General features: G+C 35.6%; 1 pseudogene; it reads left to right on the top strand.

Moving 5' to 3' along the window:
• Positions 1-550: 550 nt before the first annotated feature.
• LOC130014291 (uncharacterized) lies at positions 551-9904 on the top strand (annotated as a pseudogene).
• The last annotated feature ends 2848 nt before the right edge of the window (positions 9905-12752 follow it).

The following is a 12752-nucleotide window of genomic DNA, read 5'->3' as shown; positions in this document are numbered from 1 at the left end:
CTGAATGTACTACTAGGGGTATATAGTTATAGTCTCCCACCTCATTAGGGATAAAATAGATCAAATTAAAGAGTATATCTCTCTACTCTTTGGATCCCTAAATGAGTCTAAAAGCACATATTATAACGTAATGTAATGTAATGTAATATGAATGTATATAAAGTGATTTATATACGATGTTAAAAATATTTATTGCATTTCCTAATCAATCAAGTTCCAGTGAAATACATGAAAACATATATCATTTTTCCAAAAGTGTCAGAGCTGTCTGCGATCCCAGTTGGGGTCGCAACACCGAGGTAGAATGTCTGGTAAACAGAAACCATAAAGATATGTAATCATGTAACCAGTGATTGTAAAACATGTCTGATTAATACAAACCATAAGGCTATGTAATCATTTAACAGTGATTATGGTTTTTATTAACCAGATATGCTTTATAATCACTGATTACATGATTACATATCTTTATGGTTTGTATTAACCATAAGCTATATAATCATGTTACCCTTGTCTGATAAAGACATATATTTTCCTGCGGTTGAGGGAACCGAATTAGGAGGAAAATAATTTCTCTCCATATGCGTAGTAATATAAGGGGTATGAAGTACTATTTGCAAGTAAATAGTCTTACGAAGTCATTCAGGTCGAAGTCGCCAGATGCAACAGACGTTTTTACAACTTAACACTGATTTGTTTTCACTACGTGTACGTCCGACAGATAGGTGTTTATCTACGACAACATAATGGATCAACACGAAAACATTCAGTCTGCTGTATCTTTAGCTGACATTTTGAATGAAGTAAAACATCAGAGAATTGAAACAGAAAAGAAGTTCGATTTGTTACGAGCAGAATTACATGGGACTGTGCAGAAGTTTTCATCTGACGTGAAGAAGATCAAGACAGATCAAGATCATGATTGGAAATTTAAAGGCAATAAGATTCAGTTTGGTTTCAACGTAGAACTGGGAGATAAGATCCAACATATAAGACATGCAGTTCATAATGATGACAGAGAGGGTTTAGATGGCTTAATAGATGATGTTATGACCAAACTAACTGAAAGAAATAAATTGATTAAAATAGCAGATTCATCGGCAGGTGGCTGGGAGACTGTCAACCAGTATGTATCTAATCCCTTGGCCAGTGATTCTGAAGATGAAAAGAGAATTATCAGAGCTGAACAGAGAGCATTGAAGAAAAGGAAGGAGTCTAAAGGTAGATCTTCCGTTTCTAAGAGAAGAAGATTATATGATAGTAATGGCAGTTCGGTGACAGCAAGTTCGTCTAATTTGGTTTCCTGTGTTCCTGCAAGCAGTGGCGGGGGCAGGAACTATTCATTTCGTCCCCAACAAAACAGAGGTTCCTGCTACAACTGTGGAGAGTTCAGTCATTACAGAAGAGATTGTCCCCACACCAACTCTTACAACAACACAACAACCGTTAAATCAACATAGTGACGAGATTTCAACCTGTATAAAAGATGAGTATTTTCATGATTTTAATGATTGTAATGTAGATCAGTCGGCCGTAGAGAGGTTCACGCATGATTATTTCGAATATGAGGAAGGTCAAGCTAACGTTTTAGTTAAAGGTCGATTACGCAAAAATGTAAAATTCTGGAAAGAGATTAACTGTAATTCGTATATATTAGATGTTATTGAAAATGGTTACAAGATTCCTTTTAATGATGTTCCAGATTCTAAGTTTTTAAGAAATAATAGATCTGCTTTAGATAATTCAGAATTTGTAGAAGGGGCTATTAAAGATTTAGAGGTAAGGGGCTTGGTGAGTAGATGTCAAGTTCCTCCAAGAGTTGTTAATCCGCTCTCAGTATCTATTCAGAGTAGTGGTAAGAAAAGGTTAATTTTAGATTTGAGAGAAGTTAATAAATTTGTCGGTAAGCAGACGGTTAAATATGAGGATATTCGTACAGCATTGTTATATGTAAAGGAAAAGTCCTGGATGTTCAAGTATGATATACATGCTGCTTATCATCATGTCGAGATTGGTGATGCACACACACAGTTTCTAGGTTTTTCATGGGTCACGAATGGAGTCGCAACCTATTATAAGTTCTTGGTGCTACCATTTGGTCTAAGTACAGCACCTTTTTTATTTACTAAATTATGCAGAGTTTTGGTCAAAAAATGGAGAAGTGAAGGTAAATATATTGTTATGTACATCGATGATGGTTTTGGTGTTCATGATGATTATAATATGGCACATAAGCTTAGTCAAGATGTTAAGAAAGATCTTTTAGCTAGTGGGTTTGTTCCTAAAAATGAGAAGTCAACTTGGGAGCCTGTACAAGAGTTAATATGGTTAGGAGTGGTGATAAATTCTGAAAATGCAAATTTGAGAATTCCACAGAGACGATTAGATAAAGTCTTACGATCTATAGTTCAAATTCAGCGTGATTGTATATCGAATAAGGCAGTAGCTGTGAAAAAGGTAGCGAGTGTTGTCGGCCAGATTATATCTATGTCTATTGTTGTCGGAAGTATTTCCCAAATCATGACACGATCATTGTCTATTGATATTTTAAATGGGTTTAGTTGGGATTCTAAAGTACGTATTTCTGAACAGAGTATTCAACAGTTATTTTTTTGGAAGGAAAATATAAGTAAAATTAATTCTAAAGTTTTAAATTTTCAGCCTGGCTGTGAACGAATAGTGTATTCAGATGCTAGTAATGAAGGGTATGGGGGGTATTGTGTACAAGCCTATCGTGATGTTGTTCATGGTTTTTGGAGTGCTGAGGAAGCGATCAAGAGTTCTACTTGGAGAGAACTTGAAGCTGTTCGTTGTATTCTTAAATCTATAGTACATATTTTAAAAAATAAAAGGTTGAAATGGTTTTCAGATAATCAGAGTGTGATTTCTATTGTTCAGAAAGGTAGTATGAAGGCAGAATTGCAATGTATTGCATTTGAGATATTTAGCATTTGCTTAGAAAATGGAATTATTCTAGAGATAGAATGGATACCTAGAGCTGGGAATGTTAGAGCAGATTGTTTAAGCAGAATTGTTGATTATGATGACTGGGCAGTTGGAGATGGAATTTTTAAATATATTAGTAATATATGGGGACCATACGAAATTGATATATTTGCATCAGAACATAATCATAAGTGTGATGTATTTTATTCCAGATATTGGAGTCCAAATTCTTCAGGAATAGATGCCTTTTCTTTACCATGGCAGGGTAGAAACTGTTTTATTGTACCACCTGTGTGTCTGATATCACGTGTCATGAAATATGTGGTTGAATGTAAAGCTTATGGCACAGTAATTATTCCGTTATGGAAGTCAGCAAGTTTTTGGCCGTTGATTTGTCTGAATGGTTACAAGTTTATATCTGTTATTAAAGATTGGGTTGATTTACCACGTGGAAAGGAGTTTTATAAGTCCTCGTTGCATTATGAGAGTATATTTGGCACGAAAGATTTAACGTTTAGGATGTTGGCATTAAGAATTGATTGCCGTAGTTAGATACGACAATTTGAGCTTGAGAAGGCTGGTGATAAGTCGAGGTGACTTCGGATTAGTTGAGATAACTAATGATTGATTAAATGATGTGATGTTTGTAGTATAACTGAGAGATTTTTGTTTATCGGTGTGGTCTATAATGTAATTTTAATGTCAATCATATATAATAATATGGTAATTTGTGTTTCGTTATTATCATGTTATAACTATTTTTTAATGTTGTCTTCTAAATATTTTTAGAACTGCTTATGGGACAGAGTTAGACGAGTTACCAGTAAGTTTATCATCATCTGTGAATGTATTAACCGAGTTATTAACCGATGTTAAGGCGAAATCTACAACTGTGAAATATTATCGGGGTTATTTAGCCTGGAAGAAATGGTTTCGATGTAATAATGTGCAAGGGAATGTGTTACCTGCTAATCCTTTACATGTTGCGTTATATTTAACATCTCTGATACAAGAAAAGAACAGTATAAGTCCGGTGATTCATGCTTTCTACAGTTTGAAGTGGGTTCATTCGTTAGCTAATTTGGCTTGTCCTACAAATTCTCAATTGGTGATTAATGTGTTACAGGCTGGAAAACGACGTTTAGCGAAACCTGTAAATAAAAAGCTTCCTGTTACCGCAGAACATTTAGAATGTATGTATGATAAAACGTTTGTTAACAGATGTGCTTATAAACAAAGAATAATTTGTGCTTGTTTGTTGGCGTACAGTGGCTTTCTTAGAAGTGCCGAATTATTAAATATATCTACTTCGGATTTAAGTTTTGACGACACCCATTTGTCTATTTTTCTTGAGAAAAGTAAGACTGATATCTATAGAGACGGTGCATGGGTTGTAATAGCACGAACGGGCAACAAATTGTGTCCTGTTAAGAATTTAGAGCATTATTTGGATTGGGCTGGGCTAAATAAAGATGAAGATATGTTTTTATTTCAGGCTTTGAGTAAGTGTTCAACGGGATATTGTATTAAGGGTATTAACAAAGCACTTAGTTATACTAGATTAGTAGAATTGTTTAAAGAAGCGTTTCAAGGTATAATAGATTGTTCAAAATATGGGTTACATAGTTTGCGTGCGGGAGGTGCGACAGCGTGTGCAAATAGGGGTATCCCTGATCGTTTGTTTAAGCGCCATGGGAGATGGAAATCAGAAAATGCCAAAGATGGTTATGTCAAGGACGATTTGAAACAACGTCTTAGCGTGTCTTTGAGTTTGGGTCTATAAGGCGAATCTAATTTAAATGGTGATTTATGATACTAGTTCTTTCTTTGATATTCAGGCGGTTCGACGCTGCATACCACTAGAAGTGTTATGGGTTTTGATATGGAGCAGGGGAGGAAGAGAAATATATTTTCCTGCGGTTGAGGGAACCGAATTAGGAGGAAAATAATTTCTCTCCATATGCGTAGTAATATAAGGGGTATGAAGTACTATTTGCAAGTAAATAGTCTTACGAAGTCATTCAGGTCGAAGTCGCCAGATGCAACAGACGTTTTTACAACTGAGTAATCGGATTAGTGTAGGTTGTGAGATAGAATATATAATCGTTTTGTAATGGAATTGTAATTTCTTATTGTTAAATATTTAACTATACTCGTCCGCGTATAGCTCCGGAGACAGTTACTGCGTGAAGGCGGACACAGATTTCCTATTTTTCCCCAAAGGGTATTTTTTAGGTTTTTTCTGGTTGGCGGGGCTGTCGGTGATGGAGAAAGGTTGTAAGACATTGAGTTATGTCTGAGTAATGGTGTAAGATATAGGGTAATGATTGTAGATATAATGTTGTTTGTATATAATGATGTTTGTATATTTGGAAAGGTGTAAGATATAGATTTATGTTATGGTGTAAGATAGTAATGTTTGTAGATTATAATATTGCTTGTATATAATGTATATAGCTGATATATAATTTCAGGCGGTTCGACGCTGCATACCACTAGAAGTGTTATGGGTTTTGATATGGAGCAGGGGAGGAAGAGAAAAAGTTTAGTTTTAAGTAGGAGCACATCCATAATCTGGGTTCATTTCAAATGGATGCAAATCCCTGCATTCATTTTAAATGCAAACAAATCCACAAGTATCTTAGGAAATCTCTTATTGAAGACTGTCTTCATTATCCCAGTCGGAGTAAGTTGTTAAACCCCATTTCATTTCTTTTCTTATTGAAGAAAATCCAACTTCTTTATGGTTGTCCGGCATAGTTTCCCCTTGTCAGTGATGCAGGGTGGAGGGCCTGACAAGGACAGCTGTCTAGTCGTTCGGATGGGATGAAAAACCAAGGTCCCGTGTACACATTGGCGTGCACGTAAAAGATCCCTTGGCAGTTGGAATTCGATATAAGAGTAGGCCGTAGCGCCGCTGCCCGGGCAAAATTTTCCTCATAGCACACTGTATGGCGAATGCCCGTCTTCATTAGCCCAGGTTAGGAGCAGAACAGTAGGATGTTAAACCCCATTTCATTTCATTTCTTTATGGTTGAAATGTGAGTAAATCAGTATTCTGGATGCAAACATGACCTAAATTCTACAGAAAGCCTTTATAAATCTGATTTCCATAATTCAATAACATACTGTACTGGAATAAAGTAAATTTACACTACAGTGAGTCTGTCTATACTTAACTAATTATAACTTGTGCTTGTACGTATTTTTATATCTTTGTTTGAATCTATAACAACTAATTACTTGTGCCTCCAGATATGTTATTAAATCTACTAATAAAACCATCAATAAATCGTGTTTTGATAATTATATTATTTATCAGATGTTCTTAGAGTATATACTAATTATGTTTCTGTTAAGATTTACTTTTCTAATTTGGACATTGATGGTCTTAAATTGACCATAAGACACGGAATGTGCCCATTTCAAACCAATCATTGTCACGAACATACATTGTAATACAATTTATATCTTTGTTGTTGTAAACCAATGACTTGCTTCAGTACAAAATTACAGCAAAAATTGTGTTAATCAGGGCTTTCATTTTGGGTATATTTACAAATCTTGACTAGCAATTAAATTAATCAGATAGAGGTCATGCGCTATTCCGCAGAGCCAAGAACTTTGTCTCAAGAATCTGGTTTTACAATCGAAAAAAGAAGAGAATTTACAGAAAAGTATTGATAAATATTTAAAAAAATCAATTTTAAGTTTGAACATTCAATTTCAATAGAATCCGATCTAGGTATAAGAAGTTTACTTATCATTTTGTTTATACAAAACATGTAAATTCCAGCTTCTAGTTGGGTGAAATTTGAGCTTTTTAATGGTTGGGGCGATTGGGGAAATTTGAGCTTTTTGATGTTTGGCGCGATGGGGGTTTAAATATTATATTCAGTCCAGTCAAGGAATAGGCCGCAAATGACACCTTTGTTTTTATACGCCCACATTGAAATGTGGACGTATATTGCCGTCGCCTCCGTCCGTCCATCGTCCATAATTTCTTGTGAACGCTCTAACGCCAAAAGTTATCATCCAATTGTTTTAAAATTGATATATGTTGTTTACATTAGTGAGATGAAGAACCCTATTTAATTTCAATAATTTCCGTTTATTACATCTAGAGTTATGGCCCTTGTTTCACTTTGTTGAACCTTGTGAACGCTCTAATGTCAAAAGTTATCATCCGATCTTTCTGAAATTTATATGCATTATTTAGATTACTGAAACAAAGAAGCCTATTGAATTTCAGCAATTTACAATAATTACTTCTAGAATTATTGCCCTTGTATGAAATTTATATGTATCATTTAAATTTGTGAAACGGGTCTATTGAATTTCAGCAATTTCCATCAATAATTTCTAGAGTTATTGTGATTGTGAACGTTTGAATGACAAAAGTGATCATGTGATCTGTATGAAATTTATATGCATTATTTAAATTAGTAAAACGATAAAGCCTGTCAAATTTCAACAATTTCTGTAGATTACTTCCAGAGTTGAGACCCTTGTTTCAGTTTGTAGAACCTTGTAAACCCTCAAACGACAAAATTTATAATCTGATCTGTATGGAACTGTCTTGTAAAGGCCCTCAATTACCTACAAAGGAATAAATATGCGACAACCCTTGACGACCGCTCGGACGATTTAGCTGCTGTGGGCGTATGTTTTGTTGCCTGGCAACCTATCTTTCAAAATTCTCTCAAGAGGAGGAACCGTCTCCCTGCCGCTGAGAGCTAGATTTTCCTTATAGTTCACTACATAGCGTAAATAATTTGATTATCTTTAAAGGCACAAGGGGGCCATGGTGGCTCAGTGAGTAACCAGGGGATGGGGGGGGGCTTGTTTGATCCCTGCATTGGCCAATAAAGTTATTGGGATTCTCCAGTTTGGTTTTCCCAGGTCAAAGTGCCTGGCAAGGGACAGTGTATAGTTGTTCGGATGGGACAAAAACAACCCAGAGGTCCCATGTACAGTTGGAATTCAATATAAGAGTAGGTCATAAAGCCGCTGTCTGGGCAAAATTTCCCTCATATGTAGCACACTGTATGGCATATGCCTGTCTTCATTAGCCCATTCGGAACAGTATGATGTTTAACCCTATTTCATTTCATTTAAAGGCACAATTATCCAGATTGTTCCCCTATATCTCAAAACTAATCAATATGTAAAAATTTTGATGTAAAGTACATCTCAGTAAAACAATACATTGTGGAAAAAAGATAGAATTAATTACTGGTACTATATTTGCCTAATTTATATAAATAAATCAAAGATGTATATGTGTGTGTACGTTTGCTTATCACGCTTTGTCACTGCACTTCACCCACACATATTTTGGTTTCATGTGAATTTGGGCCCCGGACGAAATCAGGTATTCTGATAAAGATTGTTGTGTCAAATCAATAGAAACCAATGTCATCTTAAAATAGCTCTAGGATTTGATCAATTTGAACCAAATTAAAAGCACTTTTGATTGTGTCTGGTCTTGAAAACTCTAGGTTTATAAAACCTTTGCTCAGGAATGTTGGCGCTTCAAATTACCATCTTGATGTTATAATTGTTGTTATTGTATAAAACATTTCAAGTTAATGCATGAATGTAACAGACGTCAATGGTTTAACACTCGTCCTTATAAATTGATTTTATCACCCAACATATACTTGAGAAAATGGTTACATGGTAAAATTTATCAACTGAGTGATTTGATAGATTATATAGGAGTGACGTCTCTGTGAAGAATTCTGTTAACATAAAAAATTCATTACTTAATGCATCTTGAATTGTATGTTATTGTTATCCAGAAAGACAAAGAGGGTTCTTACATAGACTATTTTAATCTGAACTTCTATTCTGAACTTCTGTAAAATGGAAACAACGGTATAATCTGAATATGCATTTATTCAAGCAGCAACAACATTAAAATCGACTAACAACTAAAAAGGAATGAACAATATGATGTACATTCTTTTGATAATTAAAATATATACTCTTCAAAAAAGAAACACACAGCCCATTTTTCATCATTTGTTTATTTGAACGGGATCGTTGTTTCCATAAATCTTACTTGTTTTTAATGCCATTTTGTAAGGATAAAAGAAATTCATTAGTGGTTTTAAATGTAGGGTCACTAATTGTGATTGGTCATACTTTTTGCAGAAATTTGTTTTCGCTTGATTGCACCAAGACACATGAGTTTAAGAATCTTACAAGCATTTCACATGAAACCCAAATCTAAGGCCTTTAAAATCCTGTGGTTTATGGTTTCAAAATCAGTTGCACACGTAAACACTCAATGAGCCATGGCCAAGTCTGAACGAAGACCAACGCAACAACCCTATCGGTCGGTTACAAGCAGGTGAATACCAGACACATGTAGTCAGGTTGCTGAATGTTTCCTTTGGGATAGGTACCGACAGCGAAGTTCAACACGTGACCGCCCAAGCTCAGGCCAAACAAGAGTGATCCCACCTGTCCTGGATCGTCATATCCAGTCACGTTATTTGCTAAAACGGTTCACAACAGCGACCACTACTGCAGCAGCAATTCCTGGGTGACGTAGGATCTCAGACCAGACAGGCCATGGACGCCTACATGAAACCGTATTATGTACCAGACATCCCGTTAGAGCTGTTGTTTTGAAATACGCTGACACCGTCAAATCCGACTTCAATGGGTTCCGACACACAGGGTATGGTCACAGCAACACTGGAGAACAGTTTGGTTCAGCGACGAGTTGGGGTTCCTGTTGCAATGAGGCGATGGCCGAGTGAGGGTATACCGACGACAAAATGTCACTATGCGTTTCTTTTTTCAAAGAATATTTATATATTCTATATGAAACTTGGGTGTAATTTATATGACTTGGTTGTTAGGACACTAATTTCCAGTAGAATTAAGTTTAGTTAGTTACCCAATAAAAGATTATTAAAATGTTGCCTCTAGTGACTTGAACTAAACAGTTAATTGTTTGCCTAGCCCTGTGGGTTTTCACCAGATTCTCTGGCTTCCTCTCATTGCTAATGATCCGGACACACAATCTAAGAGTTGAATGAAATACCTACTTTATAATCCCACATGACTTGGTTAGTGTGGTTGTGGTGCTGGATCTCTCTCTCTCTCTCTCTCTCTCTCTCTCAGAAGTACTTTAGTTCCAAAATGACCTTGTTATTGTAAATACACAAAGCTCTAAGCACTAGATGTCCTCAGTTAAATGACATACTTAGATCACTTAGTCTTCAGTCCAGTGTTTGTCCTAATATATTCACATACAGTCACATACAGAATAAACAATACCAACATATTTAGATATTATGCAATGAAATTAAACAAGGTCAAATTGAGCTAATGACCGACATTTATTAATTATTTTGATAATATGTCATATACCAGCATCGGAATGCGCTAATTGAAGGTGAAACTATCATGGAAGCTATTTTAACATTAGATAATAAATAAAATATGAAAAAAAATTTGTTCATGTTTTGTGTATTTTACAGCAGGTGGTTAAACTGTCAAAGAGCATGAAATATTTAGAGATTAAATAGTAGTATTTGAACCATGCCCTTTCGTTAACTGTATTTAATATTGGAATTTTAATGTAGTTTATTTGATCTTCAAAATGTCAATCTGGATAAAAGGTAAAAAGGTCAAAATACTTTGAGAAGAATTTCAGTTATTTTGAAATTGACATTAATTATGTATTATCTGATGGTCATCATGATCGACACTGGTATCTGGACATTAACCCACTGAGACTAACCTTAACTAGAGCTCCAAGCCCACTAAATGGCTGAACTGCCCTGAAACTAGCCTTAACTAGAGCTCCAAACCCACTGAATGGCTGAACTGCACTGAAACTAGCCTTAACTAGAGCTCCAAACCCACCGAATGGCTGAGCTGCACTGAAACTAGCCTTAACTAGAGCTCCAAACCCACTGAATGGCTGAACCGCCCTGAAACTAGCCTTAACTAGAGCTCCAAACCCACTGAATTATGTGAATAACTGTGGCGCCTCTAACATGATGTTTTTCAAAATTGATTACATTTATTTTCCTCTTAAGAATAAAATGCCTTGTTGAAGAGAAAATAAATGCAATTAATGTTATGTAGTGCCATAATTCAAATGCTTATAGCCTCTGATCATCATTTGACTGATGTTTAATACATTATTGTACAAGTTTGATCTCTGAAAAAAAAATCTCAATATAGGATTAATTGAAAATTTGCCAATATTTGGCAGACAATATAAATGTGAAATGTTTTGTTGTACCTCTTTTTAATTCGACTGAATTCAAGGATAGAGATTATCTACTGTTGATATTTTTATTTTACTTTCTTAATTAAATGTTAAATAATCAATTTTACTACATTTTAGTTCAGCAGTGAAAAATTAGACATTTTCCAGAAAATAGAAACTAAAGAATGTTTTTTTTTCATATGGGTAACATGCACTCGGGAGTAGAATTAACTTTTCTGTGTAGGGTTCCCCATTTGGCATGCCATGAATGGTTCTGAGAATTGTTAGAGATAGCCATGTAAACAAGGCAAATGATCATGGCCTGGAAGGGTTCCAATAGTCAAGTGTAAACATTGCTTCAATTCACACTATCCGGTCTTCATTAGCCCAGTCAGTGAAGAAAAGTAGGATGTTAAACTCCATTTCATTCATTTCATTTATTGAAACATCTTGCTCCAAGCCACCTTCCACACAATTAATCATTGTTTACTGTTTTGAAACATCATTTCTCCAGCATCCCTCTTACAAGTTATTGTCCTTTCACACAACTAATCACTCTGTACCATATTGAAACATCATTTCTCCAGCATCCCTCTCACAAGTTAATGTTCTTTCACGCAATTAATCACACTGTACCATATTGAGAAATCATTTCTCCGGCTACCAGGTCACACGTTATTGTCTTTTCAAACTACTTAAAATTAGGGTTGCTTTTAAAAATACAGTTATTACCAGAAGAAGTCATCATTTTCAGGAGGGCAAAAAAACTATTTTAAACTGTTATATATGCTTATAGAACAGTCATCAGTTAAATTGCCTGCTGGTTTGAAACTCAAGCTTATATGTGACAAGGCACTGGGTTGTTTCCGTAATTAACATTTATGAAGATTACATTACTGTTGATATTATAGGCAGTGCTAGTGTTTAAAGACGAGAGGCTACCGTATTCCACTTGTGAGACCCTCCCAACCCCCGATTCCCCCCCCCCCCCCCCCCCGATCCCCATGACTAGAGGAAGATGGCTGTGTATGTTAAACACAATTGATGAGCAAAGATGTGGATGATGTCAGATGTTTAAGTACATTGCATGTAAGAAAGGCTTGACAGTGTCAAAAATGCTATACACCTTGACCGAAGGCCCCCTAGATCTTGAGGCTCTAGGTTTCTGGTAACCAAGACTGTTGGTAAATCAGACACTAGTTATAGGGCTATCTGTAGTTGATGACCAACATCTTCCTTGTTCCAGTAACAACAAAGTGGATGCCATATAGTAGTCCATAGGTATGAGAATTTAAAATAGTTTCAGAATGCCAGGATATATTTAAGACTGTTACGATTACACATATCTGTAAGCCAAACCATTAAGAGAATGTTTCTTTTGACTAAAATATCCAGGGTTTGAATCCCTTTGTGGGCTGCAAACAACTTCAGAATTTTTCAAGCCAGGTTTCAATCAATCTGATTAAAACACAGATCCTATTTCATTTCGTTTTACTTGTCTTTACTACACTGGGATCTGGAAGAGTTGTTATATAACCCGCATTTTGGTTGATGTGAGGGATTAGCG

Source organism: Patella vulgata, chromosome 9 (assembly GCF_932274485.2).
Source record: "Patella vulgata chromosome 9, xgPatVulg1.2, whole genome shotgun sequence".
NCBI classification, from domain to species: domain Eukaryota; kingdom Metazoa; phylum Mollusca; class Gastropoda; family Patellidae; genus Patella; species Patella vulgata.
Note: the sequence above shows the minus strand (reverse complement) of the source record. Positions and strands in the feature narration are given on the sequence as shown.